General features: G+C 37.1%; 1 long non-coding RNA gene across 1 annotated transcript; it reads left to right on the top strand.

The window, feature by feature from the left end:
- The first annotated feature begins 3522 nt into the window (after positions 1-3522).
- On the top strand, positions 3523-14743 carry LOC106149365. The gene is made up of 3 exons (XR_001235503.1): positions 3523-3709; positions 13311-13431; positions 14614-14743. It is a non-coding gene; the product is annotated as an uncharacterized LOC106149365 (long non-coding RNA).
- Positions 14744-17127: the final 2384 nt, after the last annotated feature.

The raw sequence follows: 17127 nt of genomic DNA, 5'->3' as shown, positions 1-17127 counted from the left end.
TGTTCATCTCTGAGCGCTTCAACTGATGCAGCTAGAGCCCTCTTAATCCAACCATACTTGAAAACACCCTCCCACTCACAGTCAGAAGGGTGTTTCACTGATTTCGGAGGTGTTTCTCAATCCAATCCAGTTGATAATATCAGCTATCACATTCATATATGAAATAGAAAGTATTTTTCAGAACACCAATGAAAAATTAGCTTTGCTTTATTCACATGCTGCATCACTCAAAATATAACTTTTGTCTAAATCGTATTCTACATTTTCATTGTCTTATGTTGTCTGAGCAAATCACAACATATCACAGAAATAAAAGAAGAAGCATTTCACAATGAATAATGTCCAGATTCGGATCAGGTATTACTGGTTATGTCACTGTGAACAAGACTGCCAATTACCATGAGTTCAGAGTCAGTTCATTGCTTAAAAAAGAGTCACTTCAAGTCTCCGTAAACTAAGAAATATGCTGTGTTTTGTAATTATATGTATATAATTTATATTATATAATATATATTATATATTTATATTATATAATAATATTTATATTATATAATAATATGATATGAATTATATAATAATTTATATTATATCTACATAGGTTCTATTCATTTGTGTACCAGTTTTCATTGTTTGTCTACCACTAGCACAGCATTTCCTAGTTGTTGGAGGTCAAAAAGATTCAAAAATTGTAGTACCTATATTTTAGTGATGGGACAGAATAGAAAAAAATACAAACTGTAAATTGATAATTTTAAGGAGAACAAGGCATAGCTATACTGACAGATATATTCTGACATGAGATTAATTGATCATTTAAAAATGTGATCAATTCTATCATTCCTAATCTCTGTTAAACATGTGGGTAATGTGGATATAGAGGTCTACCACTCCGTTCTCTTTAGTACTGAGGAGCCCAGTTCCACAGCTTTCTGCCTGCCAGTGGCTCACAGCAAAATCCCTTTTGAATGAACAGCCTTCAGAGCTGCCTTTCCAAGGCTGCGGCCACTCCCCAGGTGAGGGGCACTCGGCAAGCAGGTGCTGCGTAGAAGGGTGAGTACGATGGCTTGGCTTCCTGGCCTCAAGGGAGACAACTCTGGGGCGCAGCCCATTCCTCCATTTCCTCTCTGGGTCAGTGAAATGTTGGCTGCAATTGCACTATAGATCAACTTTTCTTGTACTCAAACTTTTCTTTCTCTCTCTTACACCTATCTTTCATAGAGAATATCAGATGAGTCTTCATCACTGAAATCACTGCTTCACAATCTGTAATTGAGAGATCCAATCCTTAGTATGCAAACCTAAGGGAGTACCTTGGGAAGTGCCAATATTTGCAAAAGTTATTTTTGTGTAAGTATAAAGTTAAGTTTGTGTACGGTGCTTTATTTGAATGACATTAATGTACCACTTAAAGTGTGTGGTGATGAATCCCTTGTCAAAGAGATCCTCATACTTTGTTCAAGACTGTAATGAATTTGAAATACATTGATAAAGTAAAATAAATAAAATGAATGTGGGAATTCTAATTTCCAGCTCTAATCTTTGATCCAAATTTGTTGAGCAATTATTCAGCATCCAACACTGGTTCAAAGGATGGCCATGTAAAGAAAAAAATCCCAGTTTCAAGGTGAAACTACTGCTGATGCTACCAGTTGCAAAAACGAAGTGGTACTCGTACCAATGCCTGTTATGGTTTGTGGCTAGATGTCCTGCCAATCCTCGTGCAGTCGTAGGGGTGCTCTTTACACAGGTGGCTGAATCCGTAGTGTGTGATGCTGGGATTAAGGGTGTGTGATTAGTACACTAGTCCACTGACTGGTTTTACACAGTTCTGGCTAGGATTAAGGGTGTGAGCACAGCACTTCACCCAGGGCAAGTAGCCTACATAAAATATAAGGGATGGACAGAGGCCTATCCCTCCGTGGCTTGTTGCTTTCTCTGTCTTCTGCCCGTCATGGACTGTTCTCTACAAACTCACGCTGACCTGGAGCCATCCAGCTATGGACTGAAACCCGCAGAAACAGTGAGCTGAATAAACCTTTCCTCCTTTAATTTTGGGTGCTCACATTTTGTCTCAGAAATAAGAAAAGTAACTAAAGCAGTGCTTAATGGATAGAGTTGCAAAAATTAAATGACCCATGCAAAAATAATAACAAATTAATGACAAAATATATAAAACAAGTTTTTGTAATTTGAAAAATAATATAAATATTTCTAAGTGCTGCAAATAATGTTGGATAGCTGATAATAAGAGCTTGCTGTTCAGAAGAATAGCATGGCTGCTTGAGGAAAGAGCTCGCACTGCGGGGCCGTGTGCAATTATAATAAGGAGGTTTCACCTCTGTGGATAGTATTGTTTTCCAGGCAGTTCACAGTTCTTCAAATAAAATGTATCATCCACAGATTCCTCAGAATATCATTTTAGAATACATATACACAAAGAGGAATGCCCGTATCATTTCATATATATAAATATTTTAAACATATGAATTCAAAGGCTAGGAATATAAAGTCTGCAAGAAAAATAGTGAGATTGAATGTGAACCTAAAAAATATCTAGGTTTTTATGAACGAGTTACAGATAGATGGCCCATCTCCCATTATCCTTTGATGATTTTTTTCAAAACCTACTTGAGAAGCAATTTTTTAAAAAGTATTTGCACTAACACACAAGAGCATATAATTGCTGGAGAAAACATACCTTGTATAAAATGAAGCCTAAGGAAACTCAATCAGACCTTATAAGTGTTGCCCAGGCTATAACCTGAGTAATGAGTTGATATGAGTCAGTGCAATGGTTGATACACTGTGTCAACTTGAGAAGTTTAGAAGTTTAACTAGGTGATCCAGCAGGGAGCCAGGGTCCTCACTTTGTAAACATCCTGAGCTTGTGCAAGAAGAGGGAGCAGTGATGGTGTGAGTGCTGCACCCGCCCGAGGGCGGGTAGCGAGCACACAATATAAGGGAGGGAGAGAGGCTTTTTCCCCTCCTTTTTCCTCTTGTAGCTTTCGCTGTCTTCCACCGTCATGAAATTTGCCCCTCTGCCACGCCATCCTGCCTTGGAGCCAACTGATTACAGACTGAAACCTTCACAACTACGAGCTGAATAAACCTTTCCTTCCTTCATTTTGGGTGGCAGGTACTTTGTCTCAGCACACAGAGAAAATAACTGAGACAGCTAGTGTTAAAAAAGCCAAGGGAAAACAGTGTGTGTGTGGTTGGGCTTGTAAGGTGTGGCAAGAGGTGGTCCGAGTGCAGGGACTACGGGTTAGGAATAGAAAGAGTGTCCCTTATTCAGAGGATGAGGGAAGGTTAGTGCTATGACCCATGGGAAACCATGGACTTTGTTCGCTATAATACACATTTAAAATATATGAGGAAGGCAATGATGAAAAATCTTGTAGAAAAATGCAGAGGCCCTTTAAGGAGGTTAAATGAAGCAGTTAGCTAATGTCAGTCATTTGCTGGGAAGACCGTTGCTGGAAGGAGAAGCAGTGGTTCTGCACAGAATGCGAGAGGGTCGGTGGAATCTGGTAGAGGGCTGCGCCTGCATCCAAACAACGATGGCGAAAGTTTGTTCCATTAGGCTGAACTCTGCTTAGATGGCAAGTGCACTGTAAATACGTAGGACGCCTCTCTGGGTCCTGGGCTTGAGTCAGCGCTAAACCGTCGTAGAAAAACCTGAGTTTGATAAGTTCTTCCCAGTTACCAGGTGAGGGAGTAACTTCAGGTAACAGGTCTTGTGAGTCTGAGGACCAAATGGCTCTTATCTGTAATGTACTACCAGGAAAAATGAATTTAGATCTATAAGCACTGTTTAACAAGGCGCTTAAGAGGACATTAATGGGCTATCCCGTGAGGCAAATTGGAAGGACTGAGTAAGTGGACGACCCTGTTTAAAAGGCCGAGGAAGGCCTGTGTGGACCTGCACACTGACCCCTGACTGGGAAATGGAGATAAAGCCAGTAGGGGCCCTGGTCAGAACTGATTGAGGAGAACCAGAACACGAGGACGCTGTTAGATCTGAAAACGAGGAGATAAATGCGCAAGTGACTGCGCGGGAGTGAGGGTAATGGTAAGCAGAAAGCAGAAGGGCTCTTGCAGACTCCAGATTTAGAAGAGCTTCACCGGAATGTAGCAAATGAATGTTTGCTAAGACTGACGCAGCCTCAGGTGGCAGATCCCACTGGAGAGGGTCCGCTGAGCTGACGCCCAGACACGACTCTGCAACAGAAAGAACCAAATGTACACGCCAGTTGTGTGTACTAGGAAACTACTCTGGGGCCTTAGTTGACCCAAAATGCTAAACACAGCACATTGTTGGTAAAAGCCAAATATTGATGTATTGAAAAAGTGCGTTTGCAGCACTGTTTCACGTGAAAAAGAAGAAAGAAAGAGAATTGTTTTCATTGTGCTTAACTTCTTTCAAAATAATTTCAGGTGAACTATTTTTATATTAGTGTCTTGTTCACACTAGTTATTTTTATTGTGACCATAGACTGAAGGTAACATCTGTAGAAATGGCTGGGAGTTTTTCTTTCTATTTGTGTACCCATCTTTAAATTTTGGGTCTTCCACTAGTAATCGCCAGTCTATTCTTCTTAATGCAATAGGAAAGCAAGTAACTATTTTAGACCACTTTAAAATGTGCCAAAGAAGACTTTAGGAGGCACGCGGATGTACACCAGATTTCTGTGACAGTTCAAATTCTTTTGCTTCAAACAATAACAGCTAATCCTGCTCTAAAACTAACCCCTGCACATCTCAATGCCGACTCTTAAGATTTAATAACAAGCAAAAGTGGAATCTTATTATTATTTTTTTGTTTGTTTGTTTGTTTTCTGGTACCTGGAATCGAACTCACGACCTTGTGCTTGCCAGGCAGGCGCTGTGACACTGAGCTAAATCCCCAGCCCCAAAAGTGGAACCTGAAATGTAATTTTATATCTACTCATTTAAACCACAAAGATGAACTGCTTGTAAACTGCAGCAGTTTTCCCCAACACAGCTGTCACCCCAGGGTAGATATGACGTTGATGCACAGACTGTTCAGTGCTTGCGTGCTCATTGCAAGATAATCTGACAAAGAATCATTTGGGAAATCTTTTCGTAGAGTGCTTCCATTTTGAACTTCTCTAAGCTCAGTACTATGTAGTACTCCAGACTCTTGCACTTCACACATTTCTTCCTGACCTGAAGAGCATATCATGCCGCTAGAAATAGTTTCTGTGGTATAGAAAATAAGGCAGTTGGCATGTATTAATGCAACAAATGCTAAGTGAGCATTATGTTCCAGACACTGATCTTTGTTTGCATAACCAAAGTGCCTTGGATCAACTGCAACATCTTGTATTTTACGTTGATGTTGCTGCAGGTATTTGTTACTTTGTCCAGAGGAGATATAAGTAGCATGTTCCTGGATACCAGGAAGAGCAATGACCTAATATTGGCCCTGTCACCAATGAGCTTTGCCTCTTGGACAAATCACACTGAAAATCTTATCGTCACTTTCCTTACTTGAAAACGGAAGGCATTACACCAGGTGACTCCAAAGGCTATATCCAAGCACTGAATCCATTTTAAAGGCTTTTTCCTCACCCAGATGTAACCTGTAGTGTGTGCTATTTCTACAAGATATTAACAGAAGCCTTGTGATGAAGTACATTGTTAAAATACTGAGTTAAGATTAGCTTATTTTATCACTGTAGCATTTATCAGGAACTTAATATGCTTGTGAATATTATAAATGATTAAGATGGTAGTATATAAAGCCTTATTTCTCAAAATAATTTGTCTACATTTGTCAACATTTAACTTGGAACATCAATCAAATCCTCAACCAAAATCTTCTGTGAGTCGAAATCATCTCAGTAAAATAACAACAACAGATCATAAACTGCTTCATAGAGTTTACAGAGCGGAGAGACAATACCCAAATAATTAATTTAAATGTGTTGTTAGATTGCAATAAATTCCCTGGAGAAAAGTAGAAAGAAACCCAGGATTTGGAATACTAGCAAGTGATTACTTCAAAATAGTGATTAAGTAAATACCTTGGGTGGCTGAGGGGATAAGTCACATCGATATTTTAGATAAAATCAAAAGAAGCTTCCACTTGTGGGACTACCTTTTAAATATATACCTGGTCTACATATATGTATATATCTGATAAACTATGTTATAACACGTAATAAAGGTTCATTCAGCTAAGGGTTGGGACTGGTGAACAATACAGAAGGATCTGGGCTGCATGAACTTCCATTCTCATGGGAAAGGAAGAGAGAACTAAGCAACAGTCCAATCAACAAAGAACTCTGGACTGTAGTGTGCTGTTGAGGGAAGCATAAGAATTAATATAGGGAATAACACCTGGGAACTTATTTAAAATAAAGTATCAGGAGAGACTTCTTTGAAGCCATGGCATTTTAAATAATGCCAAAGAAAAATGTTCCATTCATCTAGAGTCGCAGGAAGAACGGCACAATTAGAGTAAACAAAGGTAACATTTCTGAGGAATTGAAATGAAACGGCGCTCTAGAAGGCTGAAGGAGTTGGAAAGGCAGGGGGGCATGCAGAACAGGGTACACCAAATGCAGAGCCCTGCAAAGCGTTCTGAGTGTTTTTATTTCTGCAACAGAAAGCCGTGAAAGGGATTTAAGCAGAGAAGTAACATCATCTGATTCATGCTTAAAAGAAAAGATCTCCTTCTCTGAGTAGAACAGATCCCACAGATGAGGGTCTGAGGGACAGGTTAGGAGTTCTTTCATTACAGATACATTAATCCTGGATGCAATGCTGAAAAAATACCTATTTTTCACTGCGGTGAATACAATGATAAATGCAATTCTAAAAAATACTTAGAGCAAGAAAACCCAAGACAAAATTCTGAAAGCAAATATATCGCCAATGACTAGATGAAAAGACAGGAAAATGTGTTACAGTGAAAACAAGCGGAAGATAGGACGGTTTAAGAAATCAGTGGCTAACTGAAGATCCCTTTTCCTATTTTGATATTAAAATGTATAATTCTATTTACTAAAATTTAAACTACCAGAGATGGAATGCACAAACTTCAATTATAACATTTAATCGTGACAATATAATGGCAGGATTTCAGATCATAATCATACAGAAGGAGCAAAACTTAGTACATATTGATGGATAAGAAAGGAAGCTTGATAATTTGAACAGTGTTTTAAAGACTAGATCAATTCAAAAATGTCCCTTGCCTCAGTGTATTACCATAAACAAGTTACAATCCCTTAAACTGATTTTTTTTTCCAAAAGCACAATATTATAAAAAATAGAGAAAGGATAACGTCCAAGGTCAGCTATGGAAATGGTGACTCCCGTCCTGGTGTCGTACTGATCTCTTAGAAAGGAGACACTGCCGGCCATCTGCAGCTTTCCCCTGAGCTGCCATCTCTCCTGGAGGAATTTCAGTCTCTATGGAGACTGCCTCCATTTCAGTCAATTAGAGGTGAAAGGTATTCCATTTGCTGTCACCTAAGCTATAGAATCTACCTATTTTTTTTTCTCCATTCTTTCAGCCAAATGATATCTTCTTATCTAAGAGGGAAAAAATCTGAGTATTGTGGTCATTTAATTTGAGCTCATTCAGTCCTAGGTACTCTTTTTCTTTTGTTTCAAATGGCAGTATTCTCTGTAAATCAGATAAAGAACTGTATTATTATGCTATCAGCCTTGAAAGCTCCATAATTGCAGCTTTTCCATCCAAGTCACTGAAATAAAACAGCCATTGCTGCACTAAATATTAATTTATTTCCAGTTGTACTTATTATATTATTTACTTAGGTGATGGTGCAGTCAACGTTTTTCAGGGGTGAACCCATACTGTGGAGAGCTCTTTTCCAAATAGCATGTATTTTCACAAAAGGCAGTAAAAGCTGTACAGATTAGAAGTTATCTTTACTTATTGCTGCTTCTGTGTCTTTTTCTGCCCCTCAAAGAATGCTGTTATTACCCTTGTTTTAAATTAACTCACATCGCTGAAAAAATTTAAATTGGATGTGATTAGATACAATTAATTTAATGTTCCTATTATAGCAGTTAAGATTTGTGTAAAAAACAGGTGAAAAAGAACAACAAATGACATGAAAATATTTACCACTAATAGTTTGCTACTGAGTTCTGGCTACATTTTTTTCTCTCTACTTCTGCTCCTCAAGAAATGCCAGACCTGATGGTAGTTACTCATAATTAGAAACTTATGATTACAAATGTCAAAGTGCTACTTAGATAGCCACTGAGTAAATAATTAAAGTAGAATTTGTATGGAAAATTTCATCAAAGTGCTGTTATAGCACTGGGTCTTGTGTTTACTATCTTCCTTCCTGTCATTTATTTCTGTGGATCATTTCCCTGAGGCTGCTCCACCCTAAGGCGGATGATCTCCTTGAGGTATCATGATGCTCAGGAGCACCATCAAGTTTACATTTTAAATTCAAGTGACCACAAGTGTTTTCTAGAAGTCCTAGAACTAAACTAGCGTATATCAGACACTCAGCTAGTCCAGAATTATTGTGGCCCTCCCTGTTCATGTGTTGTTTGGACTGGCTAAAGCGGGTTTCAGAACTACCCCTGGGCTTACAGTATAGACATCAATGTAAATGACATAGACTTAGAATATAGGAGGATTATATTTGTCAAATGATTAACAGCCAAATATTAGGTATGTGCAATCCTCCAAGTTGTTGATGCTTCCATTATCCTAAACTTTCTTTATATTTTACTGCTGAGACATGACCACAGTTTTTTGTGAGGTGTATGGGATTTTGCAATCTAAGTATTCGACTTCTAAACACAAGCAGCTATCTTTCTGTTTTTCCAATCGTCTCATCCTTACTATACTTACTTTAATTTCTACCTGCAAACCAAAGACCCTTTACAAAATACATCCAAGTACTTGTACATTTTCTGGACTCCAATATTAATGTTTTAGTAACTATCCTATTGGAATTCTTGTTCTCTTTGCTTTCTGTTCTTCCCTATTCCCCACTGTGCTAATCTTAAACTGGGTTTATGACATTAGTTCCTCATTTTTCTCTCCTTAAATGCTAGTCACTGTTCATTTGGAAAAGCCAAAGAGTAACACTCCTGATTTTTCTATACATGCCTGCCAGGAAATTTCAAATAACCTTTTCTCGTTTATCAATTCTGTTTTTAAGTTCTTGTTTGGATGGTCTTCTAAACACTCCTTGGTCTTTGAGATGTCCACCATGAACGCTCAGCTAAGACTGGACTGTCCTCTCGTCATACAATTTTCTGGATCCAAATCTCCTTTCTCCTGTTTGCTTATTAAGAATTTTCAGCCAAAGAAGTCTTCCAGTTTTTAAAGATCAATTTTCCCAATAAAACTTTTCCCTTTTTTATTCATTAAGTATCACATTTTCATACATTTTAGAGTCAATTATTTTGTTTAAATCTTCAAATTCACCCTTTTCTTTCTTTCTTTCTATCAGCACAGAGTTCTGTACTGGAGTAGTTTATAATCATTACTCAATTTCTGATAAAATCCTTAGTCATGTACATCTGGTTTCTGTATTTTGGGGGTTGAACTACTATTAGAGTTATCCTCAATAATGCTAAATGATGTAACTACTTTCCAGTAATGTTAGGCCTGAAACACCAACAATTTCCTGATATTTTCCAACCAACTATGGATAGCATCAAATAACATGGGCGTTCTTGTTAATTATACACCTTTAATATATCTTACATCTACAGTTTTATCAGAGAAGTGACATGACTTTTTTTGATTAGTAGAATTTCATGAAAGAAAGTAAAAATCCTTGCAGAGTAAGATCTCCCACTTCAGGGCAGAGCAAGTAATTTGGGCCACTCCATAAATGAATTCAGCTTAGTAAGATTATATTGTGAGACCAGTTACAGGAAACTTATTAGTATTAGCAAAAATTGATGAGAGTTAACGAAGAATTAAGTTAATAGTGCTATGTTGATATCATTGCTTTATTTTTTGTAGCACTGGATATAAAACCCAGGGACACATCCTGGGAAGTAGCTCTACAACCGAGCCACACCACAGTCCTTTTGAAATTTCATTTTTAGACAGGATCTTCTTCAGTTTCTCATGTTGATCTCAAAGTCACCATCCTCTCGCTTTTGCCTCTGGGGCAGTTGGGATTTCAGGCACGCACCGTCACTCCCCATTGACCACATCACTTTGATGTTTACTTTTTCTCACCTGTACTATATTCCCTATCTGATCAATTCTAAACCCTTTTTCAAAGCTCTCCTCTGGGAGTTTCTTACCACATGATATACTGCTACTCTTTTTCAAAGTTTGAAAAGACAATATTTAAATTAACAAAAACAACCTTGTCTATTCATGATTCCATCAATAAGGAAACCTCTTCTGTGCCTTTATATATTCTGTTTCTTCTTACTTATGTGCCTAAAAATCTCATTTTGCTTTAGCATGCTCTTCACTTGGTTAATTATTCCTTGATCTCTGAAGACTGGTAGCAGGTAGTAGATCTCCGACATTTTCTCTATGTGTTTGCCTTATGTCCATTTCAGCTCTATTGATTTGAGGCTTTCTACTAAGAAATTAATCAGCATGGGATAGAAATGAAGTGAACCCAGAAATTTGGAGACACTCATTGATTCCTTCAGAAATCTAGGAAAAATGGTTCTTTTGATTTATATCTAGAATACCCACCAAAAGTTCAAGGTTTGGACAGTGGGTGGGTCTTGGGGCTGTGATGCTTATCAGTGGATTAATCCATTGATGAATTCATGCACCCTGAGGAAAGAAGGCCTGGCTGGAGGGACATCCCCAGGGTGTGGAATGCTGTATCCTTGGCCCTGGCTCCTCTATTCTCTCTCTGCTCCTGGACTGCCATGAGGTGAGCAGGTTTTCTCCACTCTGCCCTTCTGCCATGTGCTTCTGCTTTGGAGCCAACCAGCAAAATAGCCTTTCTTTCTTTAAGTCATTTTTCCCCATTTGTCCCAGTGACAGTAAGATGACTCATACAGTGATCACGGAAAAGTTGTTTAAGGGAATTACTTTATGTTCAAAATAGAAAATACCACTTGCTGACATATTTTGGTGTCCAGCTATGACTTTGGGGAAGTGGTTCAAGACATATATCAAAGACAATTTCTGAGGCAGACATAGCTGTGTTTTCCTTAAGACTGCAACCTTCCAGTCACTATAAAGAATAAAGAATCTAGAAACTAATTTCCACATGATTTCCACAGGACAAATGTGATCTAATTCCAATCAATATAATTTGAAAAAGATAGTTTGAGGAGGGACTTGTCAGAACAATTTCTCCCTTAAAAAAGGACACACAAAAGAAACAGTTGACTGTGTTTACCCGTGATGCTGGAAAATGCCACAGCCCTCTTCTGTAGCGTCTGTAGCGTAATTCAGATAGCTGGGGACCTGCTCAGAGCCTGAGGACTGAGTGAGAAAATTGGAAAAGCCTTTACTCCTTGAAGACAGTGTTTAATTGATGCACTTATAGAGTTCTTCCCAGAGGAAATTATGAATATTTCGCACAGCTCATGTTACTATTTATTACATATTTTGTTTGCTCTGAGACATAAGCTTCTGAACAAAACGTTGTGATCCATGACACTGGAAATTTAGGCCTATTGAATGTGGACTGACCTAAACTGATAATAACACTCAGTGATGGAAAAGGTAGATCTTTACCCTTTTGTCCCTAGTTTGAGTTCTGAACAAATGAGCCAGGACCACTGCCAGCATGGCGCTTTCATTCTGGGAAGGATACCTGTGTCAGATTCAGCAGACAGGCTTCAAATCTCTGTGAGTCAGCCATAGCGCATGACTCTGTCATAGAAAATTATTGAGAAATGAGAGAAGAAAATTTCAGGGCAGCCAATTTACCTGTTTCCACCAGCAAAATTGTGAGGAAGTAGCAACAACAGTAAGAGGAAACAGGAATCCACATAAATGCGATCATTTCCTTCATCTTACCTACCTTCATCAGATAATGTGAGCTCTTAGTTGGGAATCAAGTCCATGTCCACAGTTGTAGTTGGTTGGATCTCATGGAAGAAAGATGTCTTACTTACTTTTCTGTCATTGCTGAGACAAAATGCCGGACACTCACAATTAAGGGAGGAAAGGTGTTTTAGCTCACAGTTTATAGAGGTTTAAGTCCATAATCACGGGGCTCCAAGGCAGGGTGGCACGGCTGGAGGGCAGCAGTTCATGGTGACCAAAGACAGCAAAAGCAGCAAGAGCAAAGGGGTAGAAGCAAGCACCTTTCCATCCCTTACACTGTATGCAGGCTACACAACCTAGGGTGGGTTAGCAGTCACTCCCACAATCCCAGCACTAGACAATGAGCCAATCATAGATTCTAGATGCAACCACCTCTGAAATGCCAACACCACCATGACCACGTAAGGCTTTAGGGAGACATCCAGACACAAACCATAGTGAAAGACATAAGTTATGGCTAGATAATTAAAAATCATCATTGATAGCCTGTTATTGGACCAGTTTTGCATTAATTGCTATGGATACAGAGAAGAAGAAGACAGAAAGTTCCCATTTTTTGCATGCTTGGAATTCATATTCTGGTGGAGTTGCTACTCACATGTAAGTGACAGATGGAAAATAACTACAGAAAAATATAACAACTGTTCACGATTACGACAGAGAAATGAATAGAAAGGGTTGGGCAGGGTCCCTTTAATTGCATGATCAAGGAAAACCTCTCTAAAGACATGATTTGAGTTAGGAACTCTGAAGAAAGAAATCACAAAAACACTTGGGAGAGGAATGCCAGGCAAGGACAGGAATAGACCCTAGAAGATTTACTGAAGGTGAAATTGTTCGAAAGAAGGTCAAGGTAATCAGAATGTACTGACTAAAAGATACATTGTATGCGATGATGTCGGTTATTAAATGTAGACCATTATTTGAAATTTCCTAAAGGTAAGCAATATGAGGAGTTCAAATATTTATTTCAGTTGCATGGAATTTTGCTTCTGTGTCTTAAGTGTAAGACAGAAAATTTTCAATTTAGGCTTTGAGAAGATATCTTTTGCTGCCCTACAGAAGAGAGTTGGCAGGTAGTTTCGGTTGTGTGTGACATAAAAGTAGAATTGTTCAAAGAGATTGCAATAGTGCCATTAAGACGTAATGTTGAATGAAACTTAGGCAATCAGTACTGAAGCCATTTTAAACAGTTCTTGAATATTGGTAATTCAAACTGAAAGAACTTTGAACAAGACATTTTCGGTGGGTTTCTGGATCCTTAAGCTGAACAGCATGGGACATTATTTGACAGGAGGAGAAGGAAGACCTCAGGAGCTCTGTTTAGATGCCACGGATTTGAAATCTCCTTTAGACATGGATGTGTGACGACAACTTGTTAGCTGTACATTGAATCTCATCGTCAAGTAAAAGCTGTAAGTTTCAAGGTTGGAGGCGCGAATTTAGAAGTGATCAGCTGCAGAGTGCGAGTGTTTCTTTGGAAATACTTTGAAAATAATTAAAACTTTGGGGTCTGGGTTACAGCTCAGTGAGAGCGCTTGCCCAGCATGGTGGAGGCCCTGGTTCAGGTCCCCAGCAAAAACTAAAATACATTATAAATTTATGAATTTCTTTTAAGCTGCTTTTCACTTTGGAATGCATTGTTTGGTTTTAAGACATATCTAGTTAAATAATTTATTGAACTCTTAAGAAAAATTTCATTTTCAAATAATGGTTAGGTTCTAAAAGCTAAATTGTAGCTAAAATAATAGGATTCTACATATAATGATTACTGAAAAATACTCAAAAAGTAATTTTATTGGGAGTATTTACTTAATGCTTAAGACTTCAAATGTAACAGCAAAAGGTGAATTACTTTAGATATATTGTCTTTTTATTTCAAGAGTTGAAGAGTATTACCCTTTATTTTGTTTTATATTATCTGAAGGTCTGTATTTCTTCTGTTCTATAAATGTAAGCAATATAATATTTCCCATGTTGCTAATGGAGCTTGAAATTAGGATAGCTGCGTGTGTATCAGCATCGTGATGATGTCAGCAATTCACATGAAAAATGAAACATATCCAACACAACTTCCAAAGCCACAAAAAATAGTTTTCCATATTTGAAATTGGTTGACTGCATAGAAAAATGGATTATGGAAGAAAAGAAAACACTTTTTGTCTATGTTTTGGAAAAACAATACAAATTTATTAATGAAGAGCTGTGTAAAGCTATGCACTTAAACCATTTACATTTATCTCTCAAGTTTATATTCTAAAATTTAATATTGGGTTCATATATCATTCTACAGAAAGTAGAGTTTGCCAGTTACTACTATTTGATAAATCCCATTTACAAAAGAAATTATTTTTTTCAAGTGAAATTACATGGTGGGTTTTGTACTATTCAGATTTTCCATATTTAAATCTTAAAAAATACATATGATAACTCGGTTTTAAGTAAACTGCATTACTATGATACATTGTCATTATTTTTGAAATTAAGCAAATATTCTAATTTCAGGAAATTTTTTTTGATGTAATAAACTTTGAAAATCTTGAATTGAGAATATCACCTCAAACTAATTTTTTCCTAATTTTTAATATTGATTTTAGTGAAAGTAAGACCTGTTTTTGGCAAAGAACATCTGCAAGTGAAAACCAATGAGAGTCTATTTAAAAGTCAACATTACCAAGATTTACTTGGAGGCTTGTCCTCAAAATGCAGCTTGTGTGAGCTGTGACTGTGAAGGTATGTAAATGTGAATTTATCATCATAAGAAAAAATGAAGAACTTCACTCTTATGCAGAACAAAACATTTTTTCTACAAATCCTTGAACTGCCATTAATAGATCTTGAGCAACGAATATTTATTGCAGCAGACATTTAGTAACTGAGGGAAACCTTATGCTTTAGAAAGCGTCCAAATGATTAAAATTCAAGGTGGGGCATGCAAAATTAGTATAGTTCATCATCAGATACAAAGCATGACTTTGAGGTATAGAAATGGAATTTGGGCTCTGAAGCTAAATCATCGCCATCCACACTTTGGGGAACTATTGAGAATTATTCTTTAGGCTTATCTCTTTTGAAAATTTTAATTGCTATATAAAACAATTATGCAAAATTATAAGATACAACAAGTTCTGATTAATTTTTATATGCTATGATTGAATAAACATAATTAGTATATCTGTCACCATAGTACATTATCTGGCACTTAATATATTATATCTATCACCTTAAATATTTATCATTTCATTGTAGTGAAACATACAAACACCTATAGGCCAGCTATTTTGAATTACCCAGTGAGTTACTATTGATGATAGTTACTGCCCGATTGTGTAGTACTAACTGTAACTTTGTACATTTCCCTAACTTCCCTTCTACTTTCCCCTGTGGCTAGAAGGGGAGGTTACCTTTTTTGTTTCACATAAGAGTGAGATCATGTATTTGTCATTTTGATGCTTTATTTAGTGATCCCACCTTTATGCCGATTGAATATTAAACTCATATTTTATGAAATGTGAATTCAAAGCCACACACCTTAAAATTCACACTAGTATTCATTAATATTCATTAATATTAATATTCATTAATACTCATTTGGTACAACTGTGACAAATATCATGTGAGAGAAATTTAGAAAGAAGCAAAAGTATGTAGCAAATTTTACTGAAGTAAATTTTTTAAACTTCCAAGGAATTGGTGAAACAAGTGTTTTAGAAACGCTAGAAGGAAAACTGTTTTATAAAGTTATTTATTACTTACATACTTATAAATAAGATTGAGAAGTTTCTAAGCCTGAGTGAAGCAATCTATGAACATTTCCCTAAACAATAATATAACAGCTCTTTTTTTTTTTTTTTTTTTGTCTTTTTGAGACAGGGTCTCGCTATGTGGTTCAGGCTGGCCTTGAGCTCCCTTTGTTGCCCAGGCTGGTCTTGAACTCGCAAGGATCCTCCTGCCTCAGCCTCCCGGGTGCTGGGATTACAGGCGTGTGCCACCACGCCCAACAGCTCTCTTTTTTAAAGTGGATCTTTCTTAAACATTCTTGGCTTCTGTTGCTTTCCTTAGACTGGGTTCTACACAACCCATACACTTCAAATTACTATAAACTTAGTCACTGTAGACTGCACTAGGAATATTTTAATTTGCCCTGCTTTGACAATTCATCAGTGAGAGCTCACAGTACTTTCTATTTGCTTGGTGAGAATGATTTCCCTCTGACTTGCTTTCTGTGACAATTTTTCATCATGTCTTCTATTATGTACTTCTACGTATTTTGATGACAGAGGACAGGTCTCTTTCTTTTCTTTAATTTTTTCTTTTTGTTTTTCTATGCTAAAGTTATTTAGCAGGTTTTTCATATAAATTCTTTTGTCTTGAGTTGAATTAGTCCCATGTGAAAGTGGCAGAAATAAATGCATATATTACAAAGCAGAGCTAGCATGTAAAATTCTTAATGAACAATCCACCCAGACGCAGTCTCTCCAGATGCTGGTTGTTCATCTTCTCCATTCAGTGACAGGACTGGAGTGATACTATGGCTTAGCTTGATTTCCAGTGATTTGCTGTAATACAGTTATTTTATTTTGTGAAAGCTTATTTTAAGGCTTTGTGAGCCTGTTCATCTTTCTCATTACATTTTTCTTCATATTTTGAGTTAAATTGAAACAATAGTTTTGTACATATCTTGTGAATGCTGTACTTACACTATAACTTGTTCATGAATGAGATGTATAATATCTTAAAGTACTACTTTGTTCATCTATGGTCTCCACTGTAGGCCATATTTGAAGTAATTGTTACTCAAAATAATCATTTATATATGTTTGTTTTAGCGGAAGACAAACTTCAGTTGTGGCTGTGCCCTTTAAACTCTGGAGATTATAGCAATTAATCTTCAATTTCTAACATGATCTTAAATCTTTAATCTTCTCATCTAAATCAAGCATTATAGTTCAAAACCATCATTCCCTCTTTCTTAATCAGCAAAATAACAATAAAATGTAAGAGCAAATGAATGAAGAGGTAGAGTTACTAGACATTTCACATAGTTTAATCAGAGAAAAAGCAATCTTTCCACTTACTAATTTATACTATACACTCAGTCTTCAATGTCT

This window comes from Chinchilla lanigera, unplaced genomic scaffold (assembly GCF_000276665.1).
Source record: "Chinchilla lanigera isolate Chin_1 unplaced genomic scaffold, ChiLan1.0 scaffold00043, whole genome shotgun sequence".
In the NCBI taxonomy this organism is placed as follows: domain Eukaryota; kingdom Metazoa; phylum Chordata; class Mammalia; order Rodentia; family Chinchillidae; genus Chinchilla; species Chinchilla lanigera.
This window is presented reverse-complemented; position numbering and strand designations above follow the sequence as displayed.